Source organism: Manis pentadactyla, chromosome 4 (assembly GCF_030020395.1).
Source record: "Manis pentadactyla isolate mManPen7 chromosome 4, mManPen7.hap1, whole genome shotgun sequence".
Lineage (NCBI taxonomy): Eukaryota > Metazoa > Chordata > Mammalia > Pholidota > Manidae > Manis > Manis pentadactyla.
The window spans coordinates 173,720,135-173,741,607 of record NC_080022.1 but is presented as its reverse complement, the minus strand read 5'-3'; the positions used below and the strand labels follow the sequence as shown (position 1 = coordinate 173,741,607).

Here is a 21,473-nt window from a genome sequence, read left to right as displayed (position 1 = left end):
AAAAGAAGATAATTTTCTTCCTCATACTAAAGATACAGACTCCCAAATTTACATAAAGATAGTATCTTACCATTTCACCATAGATGTGATCCAATAACTCATTGAGGAGAAAAGCTAATCTTAGCAGCCTCATGATTTAAGAGTGTTAGTAATGAGAACAACAAAGTTTTACAGGTTGACCCTAAAAGCAGTCCTAAATCTGGAAATAATTTTATCTTGGTCTAATTCAGAAGAATAGCAGCACTAATATTCAACTGAATACAACTGTACCACTTAAACAAGTCAGGTTCTCAGGCCATCAGCTATGTTAAGATCTAACATGCAAGACTGACGGTTTTCACCTCTGCAGTACAAGATAGTACCTACACAACAGACTTAGTCTAGTACATGCAGTTTAAGCAAGATGTTATATGAATATTTTAATAGCTTCTCAAGTAGTTAAACAAAAAACTAGGTGGATTTTAATTCATTATAATGCTTTGAACTTCAATGTAGGACATCTTAAAATTCTCAAATAATTAATCAAAAAAGTTAACTGACCAAATATAATAGAAGGAGTGCCCTCACATACAATTTTGCATATGAGGCAATGTCAAAGGAAACAATGTGCCCAGGACCTAAACGCTACCAGATAATAAACTTGAATGTCAGAATTTGCCCAAAATTTAACCGAGAAACTGCCTGGCTTCTTTTCCAAATTTATGTTAAAAGTAAACATGCAGAAGAACTTCAACCCATAAGCAGCCAAGTTGTGGAAGGCCTGATAAAAAAGTCAAAGGGAAAAAATGTTCAAAGAGAAAAGAAGGCAACAGGTGCACAAGGCAAAAGGCATTGAAGTTTTTCAATTTTGCTGAATTCAAAGTCAAGACGCAACTTCTAAAACTTGCCCTGATGGCATTGCAAACCTAAGGATTCGGGAGATAGCAAAACCTACAATGGAGAGGCACACCATTCCTGGAAAAGAATATTACTTTTAATGCACTAATTTCTGGATTCTTGAACTGGGTTCTCTTGTATACTCTGGAGCATACAGCTATGGACTAGTGAATAACTGAAGCCACTGAATAAATGGGAGAGACCTTGCTGGAATGTTAATTTAATCAAAGGTTATAGTAAAATCAGATACACTTTTGTTAAAATAAACACAAATATATTACAGAGCAAAATGCAAAATTCTCATTTTTTTCAAGACAGAGCAGTCTTCAGAGAAATGTCCATGTTGTGACATGGTGCTCTGGACAACCCCAGCCCCTGAGAGTACTTTAAAGGGAAAGTTCGAGAAGCACTGCTTTAGATCATTTATAGATAAATATGCATGCAAAAAAAACCCTGAACATACAAATAATAAAACCTGAAAACATCTGGTGTAAAAATTGTTGTGGCACAACATTTAATATATAAATGAAACCATCAGCTAATTAGAACATGCCTGGAATTCAAGAAATGCTAAAGTTCCTGTCTTATCTCTGTCAGTCCTTTACTAAGAAATCATATATAATTTTCTTAACAGCAGTCTTTTATCATTTCTGAATTAGACTGATACAAATAACAGAACACAATATTCAGTATTTTTAGCCATATTCCAAATTAATTCCCACAACCAAATTTAGACACAAATTTATCTAACAAAATTTGTCCCAAATGAACTAACTTCAACCAGCAGAAGAGAAAAACAAACAACAAAAAAACAGCTAAATGAAACTGTATCTTCTGTAGTATAAATAAGAAAAAAATCCTTCTGTGCTGGGGAGGGGAAAAACTACTCGCGCTTCCTAGAATATCTATGGTGGCATTATCAAAATGTCATCTTTTGGGTAATATTTAGGCTAGGGCATTACGTTTTTATAACATGTAACAGTAATACTTATATTCCTGCCTTGAATGATTTTCTTTGATTTTCAATAAAAATGGGTATCTCCTTAGAACCCTATCATTAATTCCCATTCATTTATAAATATTTACTGAGTGCCTACTAAATACTAAATACTGTAGTACTTCTGGGAAAAAATACTGAGTTACCATCATAATCTATGTGGTAACCAAGAAAAATCCCTTCTATTCACTGATATTTTAAAAGGTTAAAAGTTCAAAGCTAGGAAGGAATTGGACAATAAATAGCAAAATAGTAAAATTTTAGTGCTTTATGTTTCCAATTCCACTCTCTCCTGGCCTCTATTGTGAAGCCTGCCTAAACCACCCCAAGAAGGCTAAAATTACGTATTATTTATGGCAAAAGCAGAATGAAGAAGCAAGCAAGTACCCCAAGAAGTTAAGTATCCTAAGATGTTAAGTGAACCAAACAAGAGACAAGGATCTACAGTGTTGGCCTAAGAAGCTCTACTCTGAATGTCTCCAAATAGGCAAAAATCAAGAAAAAGAAAATTTGTGGCTTAATCCAGCTGTATTTAATTCTGTATGCCCCCTTCATTCTCAAATATTTTGTTACTACCCTGAGGGGAGGCTTCTAGGTCTCTTTTGACTGTCACAAATTCAATAACACATATTATTTCTTAAATATTAGTTATATTAATTATTATCTTCATTCAGTAATAAGCAATTAGAATTTACTATTTCTAAATGAACATAGAAAGTTAAACCAAAATCATCTCAAGATGAAGTCAAGAACACATCTCAAATCATTTGATAAAGCTGTTATTACCCTGATACAAAACCAAAGACATCAAAAGAAAACTCCAGACCAAAATCTCTTATGGCTATAGATGTAAAACCCATTAACAAAACACTAGCAAATGAATACCAAGGATCATTTTTATGTTTATACCAGTAACATGTGAAAAGGATTGTATACCTTTGCTAAGTGTGATTAATCCTAGAAATTCAAGGTTGGTTTAATATCTGAAAGTCAATTAATATAATACACCCTATTAATAAATGATAAAAACCAAATGATCATCTCAATTGATGGAGAAAAAGTGTTTGACAAAATCCAACACCTTTTCATGATAAAAACATACAACAAACCAGGAATTAAAGGAAACTTCCTCAACCTGACAAAAGGTATCTATAAAAAACTCAACAGTTAACATACTTAATGGAAAGAATGAATACTTTCTCCCTAAGATCAGGAAGAAAACAAGGATGTCTGCTCTCACCCCTTCTACTCAACACTAGTACTAGAGATTCTACCCAGGGCAATTAGGCATGAAGAAGAAATAAAAAGCATTCAGGTAACAAAGGAAGAAGTAAAACTGTATTTGTACATGACATAAGCTTGTATTAAAAAAATCTTAAGGAACCCACAAATAAACTATTAGAGCTAATAAACAAGTCCATTGATGTTCCAGGATACAAAATCACTAGACAAGTATCAGTTGTATTTTGGTAACACTAGCAATGAACAATCTGAAAATTAAATTAAAACAATTGAACTTGCAATGGCATCAAAAAGAATACTCAGAAGTGAACTTAACAAAAGAAGTATAAAACTCATACTCTGTAAACTACAGAACTTGTCAAAAGAAGGTAAAGAAGTCTGAATTATGTGGGATGACATAAAGTGTTCATGGAACAGAAGATGTAACACTGTTAAGATGGCTAATTCATCTTTACATTCATTAGATCCCAGAATACCCAAAACAATCTTGAAAAGAATGAACAAAGTTAAAGTACTCATACTTACTGATTTCAAAGCCGAATTCAAAGCTACAGAAATCAAGACATGCAGTGTTGGCATATAGATAAATGGAATATAGTTGACAGTCCAGAAATAAACCCTCCCATTCACAGTTAATTGATTTTTGATAAGGGTGCCAAAAAAATTCAATGAGGAGAAGGGGAAATAGACTTTCCAGCAAACAGTGCTGAGACAACTGGATAATAACACGCAATAGAAGAAAGTTGGATCCCCGTCTCACACATTAACTCAAAATGGATTACAGACCTAAACATAAGAGGTAAAACCATAAAATTCCTAGAAGAAAACCAGAATAAATTTTCATTATCATGATTAACAGTGGTTTTTAGAAATGGCACGAAAAGCACAAGTGACAAGAAAAAAACAGGTAGATTGGACTTCTTCAAAAATGAAAGGACCCTATCCTTGTGTATTAAAGGACCCCATTAAATTGAAAACACAACCCATAGAATGGGAGAAAATTTTTGAAAATCATGTGACAAGGTACTTATATCCAGAATATATAAAGAATACTTACAACTCAACAATAAAAAGACAATTCAGTTTAAAAAATGGGCAATTTGACAGAAATAGGTATATCTCCAAAGAAGAGATACAAATGTCCAAAAAGCATATGAAAAAAATATGATCATTAGTCATAAGGAAAATGAACACAAAACTGTAAGATGATACCACTGCACACCCACTAGGATAGCTATAATCAAAATGAGGGACTATCATAAGTGTTGCCAAGGATGGGAAGAATTGGAACCTTCATATATTGCTAGTGGTAATATAAAACAGTGTAGCTACTTTGGAAAAGAGTTTGGTGGTACCTCAAAAAGTTAGACAGAGTTACCATGTAACTTAGCAATTCTACTCCTAGGTATATATCCAAGAGAACAAAAAAAGGTGTCCAAACAAAAACCTACTCAAGACTGTTTATAGCAGCATTATTTGTAATAGCTCCGAAAGATGAAAACAACCCAAATGTCTATACTGATTAACAGATAAGCAAAATGGGCCACATCCATATCATTCAGCCATAAATAAAAAGGAATAAAGTACAAATATATGCTACAACATATGAACCCTGAAAACATGCTAAGTGAAAGAAGCCAAAAGAGCACATATCGTATGATTCCATTTATATGAAATGCCTAGCACAGACAGGTAAATCATACAGAAAGTAGATTAGTGGTTGCCAGGGGCTGGGGGACAGAAGGAAATAGGGAGTGACTGTCAATAAATACAGGATTTCTTTTTGGGGTGTTGAAATGTCCTAAAAGTAGATTGTGGTGATGTATGCGTAACTCTGTGAACAGACTAAAAGAAAACAATAGTACTCTTAAATGGGTACATTTTATGGTATGTGAAATGTGTCTCAATAAAGTTATGGTAGGGGGGTGGGAAGGGGGGATGAAGCCAAAATAACACTTAATTTCTAAACAATTTCACTTCACAAAAAAAGTTGAACCACTTGTGAAAATATCAGAAGGCAAGCCATAATTCTGTCACTTATTTCCCCTAAGAAGAGTTTACCTCAGAGCACTAATCTGCCTTCAATCTCATTGCCAACAGATTATGTAAGCAAAAATTAGGTTCCCATCAAACTTAAGTTACTCTAAGTTACTGCCTATGTGAGAAAGAACTGAAAGACCCAAAATGTCATCAATAGGACTAGTCATCTATAGGAAAGATATAAACTAGGACGACAGTAAGTGAGTGAAGGATTTATGGAACATAAAATCCTAATACTGGAAGAGTTACTTCAGTGATACAGGATTGAATGTATTATTATTTTAAAAGCCTAGACAAAAGCAACACTTATCTGCCCAAAGACTATTAAAAGAGATAGTTGGCAAAGCTTCTACAAGAAGCTAGTTCAAAGAGAAAAAACTTGACATTGTCATGCCCAGCACTGTCCAGAGTATAAAGAAGATGCCCCGATACAGAAATACAGAACATAAGAAGAGTTTATGTGCAGACCTGGAAAGAGAATGTGCTCATCAGTTCAACTTATTTCCAAGCCAGATTGATCATTTTATTTTCCCCCATAAATCAATAATTCTTTTTTGTTTGCATATAGCCCAATATAAATGTGATTAGCATGTAAGTCTATCACCCAGTAATTATTAACTGATATAATTAATGCAGGACTGGCATTCAAGTTCTCACCCTACCACTAAGTAGCTATGTGACAGGGCCAAAGACTTCACTGCTCTCAGTTCTTCACATAGAAAATAAGAAAGTTTGACTGACTTAAAGTGTCTTTTCAACTCTAAAGCTCAATGATTCAGAAATCTGAAAATTTTAACAATGTGGGGTTCAACACTTTATATGTTTAACAACACAAAAACTTCTTTTGGAAGGAACTGATATAAAATTTTAAGTAATAAAATAAGTGTTTTCTCAAAATAAATTAGAACCTACTATAAAATACACATAGAACTTGGTTCTAAATTATAATCAGAAACTGACAGATAGGACCCACTAGTAATAGAGATAAAAAAGCACATTAAATTGACATTCTGTAAAGTCAGAAAAAACTAAAAATATATTACATGATTGCCCAATTTGAGAAAAGAAAATCTGAACTTTAGTTGGATAAAATAAAGTCTAAAAAGCAAATGTGTAACACAAAGCATAGATGGACTTTAAAATACTTTACTGAATACAAGAGATCAAAAAAGTCAGGTGCTCAAACTTTTAAAGATTTTTTATATTGCATATATAATAGTTTACAATATAGTGTACAATATAGATTTGACATTTATACAAATTACAAAATGATTACCACAATAAGTGTAGCTACCATACAAAGGTATTACAATATTACTGGCTAGATTCCCTAATATTGTACTTTTCAATCTCATGACTTATTTATATTTTATAAACTGGAAGTTTGTGCCTGTTTTGGCCCTTCACTGTATTTTGCCCATCTCCCTACCCCAACCCCTCTGGCAACTACATTTGTTCTCTGTGTTTATGAGTCTGTTTCTTGGGGTGAGAAGTGGGGGGGTGTTTGTTTCTGTATTTGTTTTGTTTTTAGATTTCACATATAAGTGAAATCATATGGTATTTATCTTTCTCTGTCTGACTTATTTCACTTAGCATCATACCCTGTAGGTCCATCCACGTTGTCACAAATGGCAGGATTTCATTCTTCTTATGGCTGAGTAATATTCCATTAACCAAACTACTTACATTGCTAAGTAGTGAAGGGGTTGGGAGGAAGGGGGAGGAAAATGACTTTTCTCTAAATAGAAAGACAATAAAGGAGGAAAAGCAATAAAAGACCATAAATTGTAGCTGATCAGGTAGACTAAGACCTATGTCAACAAAACAACAATTAAAATCTTGCAAGAAAATGCAAAGCAACAAAGAGGTGGTTTAAATATATAAAAAGCCAGATGCCAAATAAATACTGGATGGGTCACTTGATAAATAGGATATACACAGTGATAAAAGCAAGACAGCTGATAGTTCATTATTTTAATTTGCCTCAGTATTTACTGAGACAGTATGAGGAAGAAAAACCTATTTCTAAATTACTCTTTAAAGCATACAAATCACCCATAGTGAATCAAATCCATCATTAAACAAACAAGATGCTTCCCAACTAACACATCAGATGTTAGGTAGTCATGGAGTCCCAAAATATTCTCTGCATTTTAAAAGAATTTAAGTATAAAATTATTAAATTGCAGGGAAGAACTTGGCTGATAGTCACATGAGAGGAGTGGCCTCCCATAGCCACAGGAGGACAGAATCCAGATCTAGTTCCTTTATCAGCAACATCTACCCAGCCCTTTGCTCAGCTCCTGGCATATTTAGGCACTCAAAAATATTTGAAGAACAAAAATATGCCATCAAAATAACTCCCTTCTACTCAAGAGAAAGGCTCTGGCTGCAAGCTTCAAATTTGCCAAACTGGCAACCTCTAGCACAGGATGGGATGAGAAAACATATCCACATGAATAACCTTCTGAGGAAAAGACGACATGGCTTTCTCAATGAGGAAATCAAACCAGTACCGCACCCATTTACCCGAATTATCTGAGGACAAAGTATGAGATTAAAATCTTAGGTAAGATTTTAAATAAAAGGCTATTTAGAAAGAAAAAACCTCAGTGACCACAAAACTGAGAATATTTACCACAGATGGGGCATGACTTAGAAACAAAATTATGGACGGATGCTGAGACACTGCCCCAAATGAAGAACTGTAAGCAGAAATTGATCTTAGGTAATATTTTGGAAATGCTACACTTAACATTTTAATAAATTATATGAAAGATATACAGAGAATTCCCCACTTTATAGATGGAATAGTGGGCTTCCTGATAATGAAATGCTACACTGTGTTGGAAAAATAAAGGAACTGAATGGTGGAAAGGATCTTTAAATGTATCAAATAAGAAACATTTGCAAAAACCAGGATTTATTTCCAGCTTTGAGAATACCTTTGGCATGCATGTAAGTTGTCTAAGGATGTGAAGGGCCATCCCGCAGAAGAGAAACTAGAGTTGCTCTAGGCAGTTCCTGTGTAGACAAATTAGGCCCAACATGGAAATTGCAGAGGGGCACATTTCAAGGTCAAACTTTCTAACCATCAGACCTAACTAAAAAGATTCTTCCCTGAATTATCTCTAAGAGCCCACTGAGATACAAGAAGCTAAAATACTGCAGACAGGAAAATGGCAGCTATTATATAATGGACAAGTATAAGTAAGGCATTTACAGGAAAAAATCTAAGTTGTATCTAAAGGATTCATGGCTTCAAGTCATGGCAACAAGGAATTTTCAAGTACTTATATATAGAGAGTTCCCTAAAGACAATGTAATCAATGAGATGTTCTATGTAAAAAAGGCCAAGGGTGGGGAGGGCCAAGGAGGGGGGCAAACTCTACTGTCAACAACAAGGAAAAGGAAAAGACTGTAAATAGAACATATTTTTTTCTATCCTTTTAACAAATCATAATTTAGCTATATCTGAAATGCAGTTCTGGTTAGTTACCATAAATCCAGAAGTCAAAGCAATGCTGACAAAGATCCAAAGAAGTGTAAATGGAATGACTAAGTAGCTAAAGATTACACTGAAGATTGTTTTAAAATCAGCTTCAACTGAGAAACATGAAAACCAAGGGGTACAATGATCAAAATCAGAATATATATCAATATGGTAAAATTATTCACCAAATCTCAGTACAATGTATCAAGCTTTTGAACTTGAAAAGATAAGAGTCTTTTTTCCACTATAGATACAAAGAAACTTGTGGAATGTGTTATCACCAAGAAGTATTTAGTGTTAAGAATACTCCAGAATGTATAAATTTATGTATATTGAGTCCATTGTGGGTCCTACAGGACAGAAGTGACATCTGAGATGATTCCTTAAATTTCTGTGGTTAACATCTTATAAGATGACAATGCCTCACCTCAAAACATCCCTTGGTGCCAACTGAGATAGGACAATTGGCCGATAGCCCCCTCTCTAATAGATTCAGTGAAGCTTGTTGGTAGAGTTCCTTTCATTCTTTTATACATGTATGAACATGTGCATTTGATACACACACACACACATTCACACACATGATATAGACACATATACACATTATCTTTTATACATATAGGATCCTCCTTATATAGCTCCCTATTTATCATATATACAACATTCTAGGACATTAAAATTTCTTAGAAAATATTGTTTTATGGCTACATAATCATCCATTTTACATAAGCCATAATCTCGCTGTTCTCACTAGTATAAATAATGCTACAATGTGTATCTTTGTTCACAAATCTTTCCATATATCTCTATTTTTTCCTCCTTAAGATAAATTCCTAGAAGTAGAATTACTGAGCTCTTTCCAGTAATACTGTGCCCAGTGCACATTTCCACTAGCAGTTTTGGAGACTGACCCCCTTAACTACTTTTGATGGCATAATTCAATTTCCAATTTGATAGGTTTAAAAAATAGTGCATCATTTTAATCTGTACTCCTTTGATTACTTTTCAGAATGAAAATTTTCTCATATACCTCTTGGTCATTTGTGAACTTTGATCATGTTCTGGGTCAGTAAGGCTTTTTCTTAATGTTTTGGCTACAAAAAACTTTAAAAACCACTTGAAAATGAGTCACGGATCCGTGGCTTCAGCTCCCCCTGCTGGCCAAAAGTTACTACCATCATCGAGACAGATAAAAAGAAACCACAGGTGACAATGAATGCTTGTCCATTTTCTGGGCTGTTGCTACTGACACAATTTATACAGTGATGAAAGATAAAACATTATATGTCTAAACTCATACTTAAATGAGCTGTGATGAAGAAGGGGGGAGGTACAAATGATCACTAACTATATAAGAACTAATGTTACAAAGAATTCTAAAATTATAATCATCACTGCCAAATATACTACCTGGTTGGAACACCACAAGCCTAAATAGTATTCATTTCCTTATACTTTATTCTAATAATGTGAAAACATTTTAGTTACCAGATGACATTGGTCTGCCAGTAAACTGGTTCTTTTTTTCAAAAGCAAAAATAAGAAAACAAAACACTTATGCCCTTCATCATTTAACAGAAGATTATTTAAAAAACAGAAAACAAAACCTCGTTGCAATCCTTATTCCAAAGCTACAAAGTGCCCCCACTGACTAGACTGGGTTCTCTAGAGTAAGGTTCCAAAGGGTAAGGTCAGGATTGGCAAATGGATGTGACTGCCTCACCTTTTCCACCAATACCCTTCAAAGATGCAGTCCTCAGACCATTCATTCAACACACATTCACTCAGTGCTATCACATGGCAAGCAGTGATGATAAAAGACAAGATTCACACTCTCCAAGAACTCAGAGACTAGCTGAATGCAAGAGGCAAACCTGCAGTCACTATGCAACAGCAGTGCTGGGTGCATACACACACTCAGAGGCAGGGCCTGTGAACAGAGGAAGCTCTCGGTGTCAGCTACTGTTGTTATTATTGTATCATCACTGTTATTAAAAAACCAGGAGGAGTAAGTTTCTAGAACAGGATGGAGGCCACTTTAAACAGAAGCAACTACTTATATGAAGGCCCAGAGGCAAAGAAGCAACAGGTGTACAGAGGAACTGCAAGCAGTTCAGCACATTATTAATATATTTCACATTATCCTGAACAGCAGGGCAGTGCTTAGGAAGGAGTAGAGGAGGTGATCTGACAGGGGCCAGGACACCAAGGGCCTGGGTGCTTGGCAAAAGCATTTGAGCTTTACCTTGGAAGTCAGGTTAGCCATAAGGGGAGGAAGCCTATGATCATATGATGAGATCCACATTTTACAAGATACACCTTGGCAACACTTTGGAAGGCAGAAACAGTCAAGGAGAATGATCCGAAAGTGACTGAAGGTTATCCAGGCAAAGGGTGACAGAGGTCTGAACTCAGAAGGGAGAAATGGGGATGACTAGGGAAACATTAGGAGCTAGGACTAATGTGACTAATGTGCTGCATGAAGGGATCCTGACTTGAGTGGCAGGTGGATGATGGTACCACTCATGGGGACATAAAGATGGGAAGAGATGGGACTTGGGGAAGTAGATGATGAGGTCACTTTGAAATGAACATGGAACATCCAAGTGGAGATGTCCAGGAGGCAGCTGTGTGTATGGGACTGGAGATCAGCAGACCATTTAGAGCTGGAAAAAACACACTTCCAAATCATCAGTAGCTAGATGACAAATGATTTATCTAAGATGTTCCCCACGATCTACATAGGGTAAAAGGAGAAAGGGCCAAGGTTAAGACAGACAATGATGTGAAAAAGGAAAAAAAATCTGCAAAAAAAATAGAAAAAGAGCAGCCAAAGATGACAATGACAGAACGAGCCAGCACCCCCGTTTCTACTTTGCTGTGTGCCAGGCACTATTCTGTGTGCTTTCATACATGAGCTTACTTCCTCCTCACAGCAGTCCTTTAAGGTAGGGGCTATTATTTGATTATTTTTCCCATTTTTCAAATGAGGTTACTGAAACACAGAGAGGTAAAATTACTTTCCCAAAGTCACACAGCAAGCGGCAGAGCTGAAATTTGAACCTAGGAGTCTGGCTCAAGAGTCCATGTTCTGTTACCACTATTCTACAAAGCCTCTCAGAAATGAAGACAAGAGGCCAGAAGGGACTGCCACCACCATAGCCACGTGGAATGGTCCACAGTGTCAGAGACTACAAGGAGGCCTCAGAAGAGAAGGGAAGGAAGGGATCCTCCGAATTTGGCAGGAGGGATGAATCTATAAGGACAGTTTCAGTGGAACACATGTGTAAATGCTAGAAAGGGACCATGGTTACAGTTTAAGATTTTTTATTCTTAAAAAGTGAATGAGACTTGAGTGTGTTTATAAGCTGGGGAGAAAAGCCTACTGGGAATGGGAGGTTGAAAATTGGTTGGGAAAAGAGACAACAGCCAGCCAGAGGTTCTTGTAAAGAAAAAGAAAGTAGCTCAAGAGACCTGATGGGTGGGCCTAGTATGGGAAGAGACAAAGACAGGGACAGGGCTGGACCCAAAGAAAGTCTTCCCTGATAGGCTTTGTGTGTTCTATGATCTAAGAGGCAAAGTCATGAGGGGAAGGGAGGTTTAGTTTATAAGCAAGGCAGCTATTTAACTTCTGAAGACGCCCCTACAGTAATGCTTTTCAAATATTCATCTATATTTCTGATTCTTTTACCCGATTTCACTCTCATCTGGCTGTCTCACTTATTAAATTACGATCTAGGTTGCAAACATCTCACAAGATGATTTCTAAGCAAGAAAAAAATGTAGCAAAAGCTAAAATACCTAGACTCTTCAGAATAAAAAGGTAATTTTTTTATAAGATAGTATTTTTCAATTTCTTCAAATCAAGTACCTTAATATATTCTCTGAGTTTCCAGAACTTACTATAGCTACTCCCTTTGTCCTTTGGGGCAAACCAGCCAACAAATGCCCTGAGCTGCCATCTGCCCACTATCTGACATCTCTCCCCCATTCCAGCACCTACACTGGTGATCTCTGCCCAGCCTGGCCAGCACTCTCTCTGACCTCGCTGTACAGTACCAACAATTACCCTACACTATGAACTCCTTCACTTCAGTATAGGGAGACGGAGAAGGAATTTGGGAACTCACCTCTGATGACAAGTGACAAAGCAATTATATAACACGTATTTATCTAGAGCAATCCCAGACCACTGTGAAAATCAGAAAAACAACAGACCTTTCCATTCCATAAAACGCACACAGGCAAAACCACATCATTTTGCATCAGACTGCCAAAAACTCATTCTTCACATATTCCATCCATAGACAAGTCCCTCCAGCCATCACTAAAGATCTATTTACTTGTCCTTGGCAAATAATTTATACAAGCTTAGCTTGCTGGTAGCCTGGCCTGCCACAGAAAGAAGCTTTAGAATAGAGGGGAGGGAGAGCTATGGGAGGCTGGGACAAGGACAGTAACAGCCTGATCCTAAGGTAGATCATCCAAGGAGATAGTAACAGACCAAAAAAATGTTGAGAATAGCCCAATAGTGTGTTAATACATACATACTAGTCCACCAACACCGTGTATTTTATGGTCTCCAAAGACACATATTTCAGATGGTATAGTAACTCACAGGCATAGTGAGGATTTTCAATAACTATGGATTATTATGAGATAAAATTTTGTGTAGGGTATTTTCTTTAAGGAGACAGAGAAGCATGTAATACCTTTCGAAAGACTTTTACCTAAATTCTAACTTTTTTAAGTTTTAATACTGGAAGTTTCAGGAGAGGAAACCAAGGTAAGGTTTAGCACAAAACAGGTAAGCAGCAGTCACATCATCAGGGGTCTATATTCTATGTTAAAAAGTTTAAACTTCACCCTCAAGGCAAATAGGAGGGGAAGAGAAGCAGAGGGCTGGCCAATCGGTCAGGCCAGAGGAGGAACTTCCTCAAGGTCTTGCTATTTCTGGGATGACCCACACTGTCTACTCCAAAAATGTCAGTTTGAAGCCAAATGTTGGAGGATATCCATTCCAGCTTCAAATATCACACTTGACTAAATAGAAAGCATCTCTCTTCACACAGGGAAGGGGGTGTTAATTCCACATTATTGGGTATCCTTAGCTTCCAAACCCAAAGAGACATATACCTGGGCCTAATTCTTTCCAATTAAGGAAAGCCCAAGGCTCCACCAATTTCCACAAAATTAAGACATGGAGAGCAAGACTGTATTCTTGGCCTTAATTAATGAGACAGAATTTTACTGATACCAAAAAAGAATAATCTTTCTAAAGTTTCAATTTTATATAAACCTTAAGATTCAATAACAAAAATCTATACATATTAAAGATAAATAAGAAGCCTAAAGAAATAATCTGCTTCTTTAAGTCATGTTACCTATTTACACCAAAATTTTCATTGACTATGTGTAAGTGTTAAGGGTCTGCCACCCATGATGAGTGACTAAGTCTGTGGGGCTGATAAGGCTACTAGATGCTGTTATGGGTTGAACTGTGTCCCCCCCAACAAAAAAAGTATTTTGGACTCCTAATTCCCAGTACCTCAGAATGTGACCTTAGCTGCAGATACGGTCTTCACAGAAGTCAAGTTAAAATGAGGTCATTAGGGTGGGCCCTAATACAACATGATTGTTGTGCTTTTAAAAAGGAGGTATTTTTTAACACAAGCCACACACACAGGGAGAACTCTATGTAGAGACTGGAGTTATGCTGCCACAAGCCAACGACAATAATCAGAACCTAGACAAGAATTACAACTACCAGAAGCCCTAGACCTTTCAAGGGGGCATGCCCCTGCCCACAGACTTGCAGCCTCTAGAACTGAGAGAAAATTAATTTCTTTTGTTAAACCACTCGTTGTGCGGCACTTTGTTATGGCAGCCCTGACAAACTGATGCCATGAAGAATACTAGCAGCTCGTGTTTATTGAGCACATACCAAGTATTATTCTCAGCACTTGGCATCAACAAACTCAGTTAGACATTACAAAGTCCACTCTAGAATCTAGGTACTATAAGTATACACTTTTTACAGACGAGGACACCACGGTTCTAAGGGATTAGGAATTTACCCACCGTCAAGCAGAGCCCCCACTCTTCCACTAAGCTACGAGGATCTATTATTAATAGTAATTATAGCAATAAAAAAACAGTAGTGTTCACTAACCCAGCCACTATGTCCTTTACAGATATAATGGACACAACAATCTTCCAGAGCAAATGTTAATATTATTTCCAGTACAAAGGGGAAGACTGAATCTGAGATTAAGTAACTACCCAAGGTCATACAACCAAGAATTGTATAGTGTATCTAACTGCCAATTAGAGGTAATAAACAATGAAAATCTTTTTTTTAACTAAAACTTTTAAGAGCTGGTGAAATTTTTTCATGCCTGATCTTGCAATTCAATACTAGAAACATACATCCACAAATTCAAAATTCTTAGCCATCTCAGGAGAATGTATGTCCTAGATTATGGTACCCTTTGTGTACAGATTCCTTCACCACTGCTCTCTCAGTGACAGCCCTTTGCTGTTACTCTGACTTCCAGACACAAGAGAAGAAACAGTAAAAAATTAGTACTAATTTTTAAAATTCTGTAATTTTTTAAATTTCATACAAACACCAGAGAATATAGAAACACATGATACAGTGAGAAGTTTCCTCCCCGCTCTGTCCTCTACCTGCCCAGTTCCTCAACTTAAGTAACCAGTATCACCGTTTTATTGTTTATTCTTCTAAAGCTTGTATGCATATAATAAGCCAATACAACTTTCTTTCTTAAAAAAAAAAAAAAAACCACAAAGGGTAACATCATACAACTGTACTGCATCTTGCTTTCATCACATACCTACGTATTTTGGAGATCTTTCCATTCCCAGAAATTGTATTTTAATTCTGTCCTTTCGTCTGTCAAGAATACTTCTTACTTACTTTCATTATATGTGTCAGTCTAGCACACAAGGCACCGAGCAGTCCCCTCAGAGCTGCCTGAGACAATGAGAGCAGCCCCGTTCCACCCACACCCAGGGATCGCCTCTCCGCCTCCTCAGGGCTCTCTTCCTCGCTCTTCTCTCCAACTTGCCGGATTCTCTTCCTCCTCCCGCCCCCTCCCCCAGCTCACCCAGGCCCTAACCCGGACAACAGACCTACAACTCATCAAACATCATCCATACTGCTCAGGCACGGCTAGGAAGAGAAGAGCTGCAGACTCCTGATCTAGAGAGAAAGGGGTAAATAATATCCATGGAAACTTCGAATTAACAAGAATGCCTTAAATTGAGGACTCTTTTTGGAGTTATTTTTCCTTTGTTACTTATGTTCTCTTTGGTATTGTGTTTTGTGAAAAGGGTGAGTATTGGTACTATTTTCTACAAGATGGAGATAAGCACATACTCAAGTCTAATGTGTAAGTAATGCCTGATAGAAACGGTTCATTCTGAAACAAGATAATCAGAAACAAATAGTAAGAACTATAGAAAATGAACATTTTGGCTCCTAAGGATTCATTTTAACTGGCCTACCTTTTTTTTTTTTACTTAAAAATAAATAGCTATAATCTGAATATACTTCTTAGAAACATTTTAAGGATATTCTCAACTGAAGAAAAAATAAAATTCTCTTCCCCTTTTTATTTTCCACCTTGCCAATTCAATTCTATCCTCTTCCCCCAAAAAGTGCCCTTTTTTTGCTGCCTAAATCAAACACTTACAATTTTTTAGTTTTTTTAAGCAATAAAAGGAGGAAGAAAATGCTAGCCAATAAAAAATTTGTTTAGACTCAGAAGAGGTCTTCCACTGATTGGTAGGGAATATAAAATTAAGGCAGCCACATAGCTACATTCTTAAGTAGTTAATACTTGGTAAGGCATAATATGGAGCACTGACTTCAATTCTGTATTCCTGCTATGCCAGAGGCCTTTGGTACAATTTCAGGGGTTAACGTGGAACTATGTTATAATTAACACACTTAGTTCAGAGATACAGAGGTATATCCTTTTTTTTCTTAATTTTTATTGAACTATCATTGATATACAATCTTATATGGGTTTCAAGTATACGACACAGTGGTTCAACAGTTACCTGTATTACAATCCTCACCCCCACTAGTGCAGTTACGATCGGTCAACATGGAAAGATGTTACAGAATCACTGACTGCATTCTCCATGCTGTACTACTATCCCCATGACCAACTTATATTGTGATTGAGAATTTTTGTGCCCCTTTATCCCCCTCACCCTCCCCACGAACCTACCCCAACCCCTCCCCACTGGTAACCACTGATAAATCTTAAACATCATATGTATCTCAAAAAGGAGTATCTCTATGTACATAATACAATATTTAAAACCTGTAAATAAAATCTGATATATGGGTCCCAATTTCTTTGGGTTTTTAAAAAGGATACTAGAACCTGCTAATGTCCCCTTGCCTGCTTCCTAAAGATAACAGAGGCCACCAGGTCCTGGCACTAAACACTAAGCACCAAAGAGAAATACTCTTGTACAAGGTCCTCCAATTCCTGTAGGTTCAAGAGTTATGGATGGGTCCCCCATGCAACCCTTCCAACTCTACAGGGAGAATGGCTGGAAAAACTGTGTCACTTTGGCTTCCTTCATACTAATAAAAGCACTCTATATCCAACAATAGCTGGAATAAAAATGAAGATGAGAACTCAGTCTACATTTACCTAAACATTTCTCATAGTCCAAATATTTAGGTTATACAAACTGCATTATTCTGATTTATTCACTGCACTAATTTATTCACTGCACAAACTGCATTATTCTGATTTATTCACTGCACTAATCTGCAATTCCACAGAGCAAATTACCGTACAACAATCTTCACTACACTGGTATCTAGCTCAGAAGGAAGGGAACCTGTGGCATGGGGTGAAGCTGATGGAGGGCTTCCACCACTCCGTATCTTTTTCTCTATCCTTCCTCCCATTTTCCTCCCTTCGTCTGTCTGAAGCTTTTCCCTCTGCTTAGTCCTAATGACAAGTTCCTTGGCCATCTCTGTTCAAGAGATTGGAAGGAGCCAAGAGACCGAGAGCCACCACATTGACAAGAGCTATTTCATCTAAAGATCACCTGTCCACGCTGCCCAAAAGAGGTTTCTTTTATCCTGTGAGATGAAACTTGGCACAAAGTACTACCAGTTGAGAAAAATGGTGTAAATTCACATGCAAACGACTAGGGAGCAGCAGCAGAGCTCTCCAGAAGAGCTGTACATGTAAACCAACAGGTCTTAGAATATTCTACTATACAAAGTTTCAGAGTAAACAAATGGTTAATGACACATCTTTGGCAGCACATGAATCAGCTAGATTTGCAAGAGTGGGACACACCCTAGTGCCTATGACTCTAAAGTACCTGTTTGAAAGTGGACCTAGGTGTCTGAATTGCCAATCCATCCTACTAAGATTGGAATAGGATTTTACAACTATGTGGGTTGTCATAATTTAAAGTTTAAAAAAAGACCACATCATTATTAGAGGAGTGAATTTGAGAACTTCATTAATATTTTAACACCAATAGTTAAGAAGCAGTATCATGTAAGGAGTAACCAATCAGTCCTAAGAAGCAAACAATTGTTTTTGAGGGGAAAGGAATGTCAGGTAAGAGAGTTGAAGAACTGCAAATTCAAGAATTAGAATATTCGCAATTCTGAAGAAAAAGAAAGAAAATGAGACCTCTAATTAAAAAATAACACATCTTACCTTAAGATGCATCCAAATAGCATTCATAGTGTCAGGAAGAGTTCAGACAATATTCAGAAATGAGCGAGAAGGGAGTCTTAGTAATTCCTCAGTCACCAAGTATGAGCAGGGAGAAAAATACTGTTTCAAGAAGGTATCTGAAAGAGGAAACTCTCATTTAGACTAAAAAATAATCAAGAATAAGCACACAGTTTAAGTTTCTTTGACAGGGATTTGTAGTACTATTTGTCTCACCATCCTAAAAACATATACAAAACATAGACCCCTTTGGAAAAGGGCAAATGTGTGTATGTGCATCTCCATATATATGTAGAAATATATTTACATTAAAAAGTGGATTGAATGTGTAACACATTATTTTAGATAATATAAAATGGCTTATCCAATAATTAGAAAACCAAAATCCCAAATAGAAAAATGATTATCCAGGGTACCTCATAAAAACTATTGAAAAGTGATGTGTTAACTGACTATGTAAAAAAGACCCTTGCACTTAATTTTAATAAATTAAAACCTCTCTGATCATTTTGATTGTCCTAAATTTTATCAAGTTTAAGTTTCAGAGACCATTCTACATTAAAAATAGTATCTACCCATGACTGAAATGCTACAAGCAAATAAAAGACCCTTCCTTCCTAGAGATCTTTAGGAGCAGTCCAAAGAACTTAATTTTGAGGATGGGAGAAAGGCAAGTTTGCCAGGAGGCAGGAGGATGGATTAAATGACCTCTGGTAGAATCCTTGTTCAATTCCTAGGCCTGAATGAAAATTCCAGCTTAACCAGTTACTGCTTCGCTTAAAATGGAGGCTTGCCCGAGTAGGGACAAAAATAACAGCACCCACCACTGTAAAATAAATTTTGAAATTTCAAAGACTACGGTGCCCTCATTTTTAAGAAAAATAAAAAAAATCAAACCTCTGGAGTAGATGGTTATTGCTACGCGTTTGCCACTTCGGCTTGGAAGACTTGGCATCACTTTCCTAACCGCTCCTCGGATTTGGGGGTGGGGGGAGGAATTTGACTCTTGACCCAAGTCTCGGAAGGGTTTTAAAGCCCCTCCATGATCCCCACCAAGAGAAGAGAAAGGGGAGAGCCCGAGCTCCCACCCCTCCCCCCACCTTGAACCCCAGTCCCAAACCTACCCCCCCCACCTTCCCTCGGCGGGGCGAACTCCGGCTGCCCCATCCCCATTGTTAGGGAGGGGGCGAATGCGGGAGTGGGCTCAGGGAGGGGGCGCCCGCGGCCGCTGCCCGGCTGGCTTCAGGAGGGGCGGCCCGCGGGATGCAGCTTCCCTTCCTCTCCGCGTCGGTCCGTCCCACCTCGGCTCGGCCTGGCGCCCCGGGCTCGGCTCGGCGCCCCCGGCCCCGGGCCACCCCCGCGGCAGCCAGGCCCCAAGGCCCGTCGGCCGACATCCCTCAGCCCAGACCTGCGGGTGGGAGAGGGCGGGGGGTCCCTCTGCCCCACACACGCGTCCCCGCTCCCCCAGCCCAGCCGCTTCCAGGGCCCTCGGCGGCGCCCGCTCCCCGGGCCCTTCGGTCCCCGCCTCCCAACCAGACCACCCCGTCGACCTCCCGCGGTCGGGGCCGCCCCCCCTTCCCCACCATCACCTCCACCGACTCGGCCCCCACCCCCCGGGCACCAGGGCCAACGGCAGCTCCCCCGGCCCCGGACCTACCTGCACGGCTCAACCAAGCCTAGAAGTGGGGGCGGGGAAATCTTCCGCCCTCCTCTGTCTCTCATTGGCCTTTCCGGGGCATATCGTGAGCGCCATTGGCTGATGGTGGGTGTCCGTCAGAGCGGTGGGGCGGGACAGAAGGAGAGGGATGCTGGTGCCTCAGCGTCTCTGTCTCTGTTGTATCTCTCTGTCTCTGTCTCTGCCTCGGCGCTGGGAAACGAGAGACATTTGGACAAGGCAATAGGAAAAGGGCCCAAAGTGGTAGGAATAGAAATAGGAATCCTTTTAAAGATTCCCCAACAGTCTGCCACCCGAACCCCCTACCTAAGTCCCCAATAGATCCTCTTGTCCATCACCCCTAACCCCGGCCCCTCACCCCTGTAGGTTCTTCATCCAGGAAGCGTCGTGGTGAATACTCAAGGCCGGAAGGCCAAATGGGGATTTTATATATGTATATAAAATATACACATACAAATACTTATATACAAAGTCAACCAGATATAAGGCCACGGGGGCCTGGAGATGAAAGGGCACACATTTTACAGGGAAGGACTTGAGATATAATCAAATAGAAGGGATCAAAAATCCCTCTTAAGAACTAGTAACAGTGGTTTCCTCCTGGGAGGGGAACTGAGTGCCCAGAGGACTGGGCAGGAGGAAGTCGTACACTTCACTGCTGTAGCTTTTACTGTTCGTGCCATTCACAAACATTATAGTTTTTTAAAATCGATTTAAATTTTAAAGTAATTCCGAGTCGGCAAAATCAGGGCGACAGACAAGATGGTCGTCCAACATGCAGGCTAGGGAGCAATCTCAGTTTTAAATGTTTAGTTCCAGGTACCAGTGATAAAACCAAGTAGAAGTGTCCCATAGGCAACTGGAATTTTGGAACTTGGGATAGGGTGAACAATCTAGAAGAGATTTATGGTTCTTCACCTACCTAGGGTGATCAACGACCTGCTAACTGGTAAACTCTCCATAGAAGTATAAAAAGACACCCACAGTTAAAGTCAGGAGGATGAAAAGCAACAGTGAGGCAAGAAAACAGTATTGAAGAAGCATGAAAGTTAAAGGAGGAAGGGTCTCTGAAAAAACCGAGTAACAAAACTATGAGAGCATGACTGGTTTTGAGGCTCACTTCAGGGACCCTCTTTAGGCTCATTCAATAAGAACAAAAGCCAGGAAAATACTCATAAAGCAGAATTCTTAACTTTTTCACACCACAGACCCTTTTGGCAGTCTGGAGAAGCATACCGCCCCCTTCTCAGAATATTTTTAAATACACTACAACATACCTAAGAATTTAAAAAACCAATTATATTAAAATACAACTGTCAAAATATTGTTTAAAGTGCGATATAGTAATACATGTGCTTTACATAGTATATTAAATAATAAGACCTCATGGCGGGCCTAAGG

At 38.3% G+C, this 21,473-nt stretch overlaps 1 protein-coding gene across 5 annotated transcripts in view; it reads right to left on the bottom strand.

Moving 5' to 3' along the window:
• Positions 1-20,073, bottom strand: part of KANSL1 (KAT8 regulatory NSL complex subunit 1) — a 190,823-nt gene extending 170,750 nt beyond the window's left edge. For 2 of the 5 annotated variants that reach the window (XM_057501587.1, XM_057501588.1), the window contains exons 1-2: positions 19,295-19,477; positions 18,380-18,516 (exon numbers count right to left, since the gene is read on the bottom strand). The gene's annotated coding sequence lies outside the window, so the exon portion shown is untranslated. Of the gene's footprint in view, positions 1-18,379; positions 18,517-19,294; positions 19,478-20,054 lie in introns of those variants that run through there. The other 3 variants (XM_057501584.1, XM_057501586.1, XM_057501585.1) reach the window with 2 other exon arrangements.
• Between the last annotated feature and the right edge of the window lie 1,400 nt (positions 20,074-21,473).